The sequence below is a fragment of the Aphelocoma coerulescens genome, chromosome 9, assembly GCF_041296385.1.
Source record: "Aphelocoma coerulescens isolate FSJ_1873_10779 chromosome 9, UR_Acoe_1.0, whole genome shotgun sequence".
Taxonomy (NCBI): domain Eukaryota; kingdom Metazoa; phylum Chordata; class Aves; order Passeriformes; family Corvidae; genus Aphelocoma; species Aphelocoma coerulescens.
Window position 1 is genome coordinate 55,187 of NC_091023.1, and position 5,176 is coordinate 60,362.

Consider the following 5,176-nt stretch of genomic DNA (forward strand, 5'->3'; position numbering starts at 1 on the left):
TCCTGCATAGGTGGCCTCTGGCTCCTGTGCCCAGCCTTGCTCAGCCTTATGCCCCTGGCTGAGCAAGGCTGTCTCTCCATCGCCTTGGACATCTGTTCCAGTGTGGCCAAATTTAGAAATATATCCTCTGAGAGAAGGCACAACTACCCCTTCCCCCCCCCAGGTTCGGGAAAAAATAAATTTTCCTCGAAGGAAAGTGAAGGAGATAAAACTATTTATTTACCAAACACACGGGAAAAGGAAAATAAGGCTAAATAATAAAATGTTTCACTGTGGAGGAAAAACCTGGGAAAGTGTTAAGAGTCCTCCCTTTGGTCTCCTCGGCGCTGGGGCTTGGGCCAGGGCCAGGCCCTCTGTGCCCGGTGGAAAGTCCTCCCGATGTGCTCTGAGGTTGAAAAGCAGTCCAGTAGAAAAGGGAGAAAATCCGGAATTCCAGAGAAGGAAAAACAAAGTCCAAACTCTCAGTCTCTCTCTCCAGAGAACAAGAAGCTGAAAAAAAAACTGGCCAAAAGCTGACTGGAAAAAAAAGAAAGCAAGCTGGGTGCTTCCTCGCTCCCCTGCCGCAGCTGGGAAAAAAAACCAACCTGCTATTTCTGTGTGACCTTGAACAAACTGCAAACTGCCCTGAAAAAGTTTTGCTCAGTTTAGAGGCATAGAAAGACACAGAAATTAATTTCTGGGCATAGGCAGCGATATGGGATACACATCATAAGGTCACCCCAAGACAACATCCATCACCAAGTGCAGCCTTCCTGCAGGGCCTCCAGGCACTCTCTAATCATGCCACCCTTCAGGGCAGCAGCACAGCTCCTTCTGCTGGCCCGGCCTGGCCTCTCTTACAAGTGCCAGGCTGGAAACCTCACACAATCTTGTCTTTCCCAAATTGCAACAAGCTCTTTCTGACTCAGGGCAGGCCTTGGCAAGTCACCTTCACCCAGCAGAAGCCCCCTTGCCTTCTCTTCTCCCGCCCAAACCAGCCCTGCTCCTTAAGGACTAATAAGAGGGAAACATTGCAAAAGGTAAAGAAAGACCCTCTGAGGAACCCAGGAAAGGGGCTGGAGAGGCAAGGAGAAAGGACAGATGAGACACCAAGGGCTGAGCAACGACTGAGCTCCAGTTCCTGTGGGGTAGAGGTTCACTCACGGCCCATGGTGGAGAGCAATGAGGGCAGAGCCCTCTCTGGGAACTCTTCCTTCTCGGAAGGAACTTCACTGCAAGGCATCCCAGGAGGACACAAGTCCAAATGCCTGCTCAAAGCAGTGCTGGAGACAAAGCAAGGAGCTTGGCAGCTCAGTGCCTGAGCCCTGTTGCAACCCCAGCGTGATGCCCAGGCGTGGAGAACCACCAAGATCTCTGCACGACTGGCTCCAGTGGCTCATTGCTCTCTGGGAGTCTCTACAGGATCCAGAGCAGCTCCTGCAGTCTGCTTTTGCCAAGGACGCCCTGGCTCAAAGCCAGTCTGTGCCTGCTGGGCTGGGAGGTGCCCGGAGTGCCGAGCGGGAGGCCCGGCTGAGGGGAGCAGGAGCAGGAGCTCAGCTGCTCTGTGGGAGCAGAAGTTGCAGAGGAAAGAAACCATGTTGTTCAGGAGCAGTAGAGGCCGGGCAGTGTGGAGCCAGGCTGAAGAAAAGCTGGTCTGCCTTGGCCAGGAATGACCGAGCCCTGCTCACCTGCTTGGAGGGCAGCTCTGCCAAGCACTACCCCGCAAGGCTCCTGCAGCGCTGCTGCTTCCCGCTCCTGCCGCCCGCAGCCTGCGCTGCCTCCTGCTCCTCCAGTGCCCACGGGCACTGCCTCCCGCACTGCCACCTCACACCCTGGCCTGGCTCCAGCTCCTGCACCTCTCACACTGGCTGCCCCCTCCTTCCACACCTCCCTCCCCCTTCACACACCCCAGCTCCAGCTCCTGGCATGTGCCTGCGCTCCTCTGGCTCTCACACGTGGGCTCGGCAAACTCACGCTGCTGGGTGCTCCTAATGGAGCCCCTCCAGTTGTAGAACACAAGTCCAGTTTCGCCGGGGAATCCGCCATGGTCCCCAGGCCTTTCAGGAAACCTCTTCAGTGCCATGGCTGCTCTGCAGGATGGAGCGCCATCCAGAATATTCACGTGCTCCAGCAATGGTGCTGAGGGTGCCACGAGCTTCACAGATGTTTCAGAGTTGTGGTGGCAGCAGGAACCAGCTGTGTCCTGGGCAGGCCAACCGCTAAAGGTTTTCCAAGCGAGACGGCGCCCACAGCACCCTGTGTCTCCTCCACTCCCAACACCCAGCCACCTCTAGCCAACACAGTGTCCCTTGGGAATACCTGCTTGGCCCTGATCCTGGATCACCCTACAAATGGTCACGGCAGCAAACAGACGAGGACGGAGAAAGCTCCCAGGTCTTTGAGCTGAGCACGTGTGGAGCAGCCTGAGCCTCCTCTGCCCCTGCATGGGCCTGGAGGTGCCCTCCTGTGCCTGGGAAGCTGGGGATTGAGCTGCCTGCAGGGGAGGGAGGAAGACCTGTGTGCCCATAATACGCAGGGCCTCATGGGGGGAGCTGTGCCTGCTGCTGCACAGCTGCCCATAGGCCATGCTGAGGGGCCCTTTGGGAGTGTTGGTGCCTGAGAAAGCCAAAGAGAAAGTGTCACCAAAGCCTAGGGAAAACCAGAAACTCTCAAACAACATCTTTTCAATGCTAGAGAATTAGGCATTTCTTTATTCTGGCCAGGATGGTATTCTGGCCAAGATTTGCAATAGAAATTATTCCATCCACACATGTCTGGTTTGTGCAGTGGAAATTTTTCCATCACACACGGTTCTTTACCAGATTTTTCACCTATTTTTACGTGAAAACCCCAAAGAAATTCTTCTTCATTGGACCTAAATCACACAATCCTTAGAATGCAATCTCCTACTGGTTATCGATCCCTTTTCCCTTGATGCTAATTTGGTGCTCTTATCAATCTTTTCCCAGACCACGTGTCTCCAGCCACACCAGGCGGTAATGTTAATGTCCATTTATCTCCTCTGTATCTTCTGGCCACTCCCAACCTGTAGATGCATGTTAAACGCTCATAATCTGGGAATCTTCTTTTTGTTGACTGACACCTGGGAATCTTCTTTTTGTTGATTGACACCCAGCCAGCGAAACTCAAGCCCTGGGTAAACAGAGTCTTTTGAAGAAAAGCTTTGATTCCCCTCCTCCTGGGCAAAGGTGAACAAACCCCTGACTAAAGTTAGTTTAAAAAATTATAAAAGTTGTAGCATTTCTAACAAAAGCAGGTAGTGGGGGCAGAGAGAAGATGAGTGCTATGGCCGGGGTTGCTCAAAGAGCTAGAGCCAAGCAGGGTAAAAGCTGTTGGGTGGGGCAGTGTCGGTGAAAAAGTACCCTGGTAGCAGAGGATGGTTTCGATCCATCGACCTCTGGGTTATGGGCCCAGCACGCTCCCGCTGCGCCACTCTGCTCCCCCTGGGGCTTGGCTGCCACTGGCCCCAGCCGGGCCTGACCCTGCCCGGGCACTGCTGGCTCTCGCTCTCCCCCTTCCTCTCTGCTTGGCCTCCCCCGCCCCACAAAACACACTCCCCAAAAAATTCATCTCCCTTGGGCATGCGCTCTACAGCTCCAGGGCCAGGCCTTGCCCTTCTCCCACGCCTCCCGCACACAGCCCTGCACGGCCACTTGCCCTTTGACCACCCAAGCTGGCGCTGCATGTGCTCAAGGCATCCCGGACGCAGGCTGCAGCCTTGGGCCTTACTAGGGACGGGGGCACCTGAAATCCAGCAACATCCTGACGGCTGCAGCCCTGCCCAGAAATCCAGCTCTGCTCCCAGCACACTGCAGGACTGCACCTGCCCGACAGTTTGGTTCTTTGCTGGCCAAGGAGGGACGCAGGCTCCCTTTGCTTAGAATTGCCAACGGAAGAAATTCTCCTCTTTTAGCTGTGCAAATTCTGGTGCCTGAGCTCAACGCTGCTCACGGTTACCCTGAAGGAAAAGCTCTGGGTTCTAGGCACTTTGTGCTAAGCAGGCTGTCAAGCTGCAGGTCCTTGCCTTTCACGCTTGGTGCTAATGTGAGGTGACAAAATGCTCAGCTCCAGGTGCTGTCCGCATTTCCCCTTTCCTTCTTCATTGATGCTGACAACATCTCTGAGCTTCTTTTCCCTTGCAGTGCTTCCCTCACGCCAAGTGGCTTGGCTGCAGGGCACAGACGGGCTTTTGTCCCCCTGCCCTTAGGTGTGCACCTCAGGCTTTCCCCTTGCCCCGAGGAAGGCCCTTCACGAAGCCAGGCAAGGCAGGCAAGGCCGCCAGCAGCTCCTCCCTTGCGGCTGCTCTGCGGGAACAGCCGGGGCTGCACTGGCAGGAGCCCTCCTCTGGGGCTGTGTCGCGGCTGCAGCGTGGTCAGCTGCCCGCAGCCCAAAAGGGGCACACGCCCCGTAGTTGGCAGGATTCGAACCTGCGCGGGGAAACCCCAATGGATTTCTAGTCCAATCGCCTTCACCACTCGGCCACAACTACCTGCTCCAGCCCTCCCTGCCCTGCACATCACGTGCCCTGTGCCACGACACCAATGCCCAGGCACTTCGGCCCAAGGCTCCTCTTATGAACAAGTGTTTCAGATTGCTTAAAAAAATTGCTGGCAAGGGTATCAGCAAAAGCCAGATTTAAATATTAAATGAAAGCACAACTAAGTTCCTTGGCAAGACTCACTCTACTACTTACAGGACAGTTAAGGCACAACAAGGAAAAACAAGCAACAACAAAACCAAACAAAATCCAAGCAATCAAAACAGAAATAAACCAAGAACTATCTAGGGGAATGTGTGTGTTTGTGCGTGTGTCTCTCTCTCTCTGTGTCTCTGTGTGTGTGTGTGTGTGTGTGTGTGTGTGTGTGTGTGTGTGTGACAAAAGACAGGGAGGGCAAGGATATAAAGGAACACAGCCTAAAAGCTTAACAGCACTCAAACTTAACAGTATTTTAACTGAACCTATACATTAAACCTAATTAATATCTTAACCTTAAAATTTAACAGAGGAATAACACTTGAATAGCATTTAACCTAACATAGAACTTCAAAGTTATACTTAGCAACTTAGCAGGAGAACAACACTTAGCAGCATTTAGGTAAGGTTATGTCATACATGAAATCCCTACTTGTGCTTGGTCTTTGCATATTAAGTGCTTTAATTAATTAATTTTGAGTT

The 5,176-nt window shown here is 53.3% G+C and overlaps 2 non-coding genes across 2 annotated transcripts; both read right to left on the minus strand.

Annotated features, from left to right (window-relative positions):
• Positions 1–3,367: 3,367 nt before the first annotated feature.
• Positions 3,368–3,439, minus strand: TRNAM-CAU (transfer RNA methionine (anticodon CAU)). Its single transcript has one exon. It is a non-coding gene; the product is annotated as a tRNA-Met (tRNA).
• A 967-nt stretch (positions 3,440–4,406) lies between these two features.
• On the minus strand, positions 4,407–4,489 carry TRNAS-AGA (transfer RNA serine (anticodon AGA)). The gene has a single exon. It is a non-coding gene; the product is annotated as a tRNA-Ser (tRNA).
• Between the last annotated feature and the right edge of the window lie 687 nt (positions 4,490–5,176).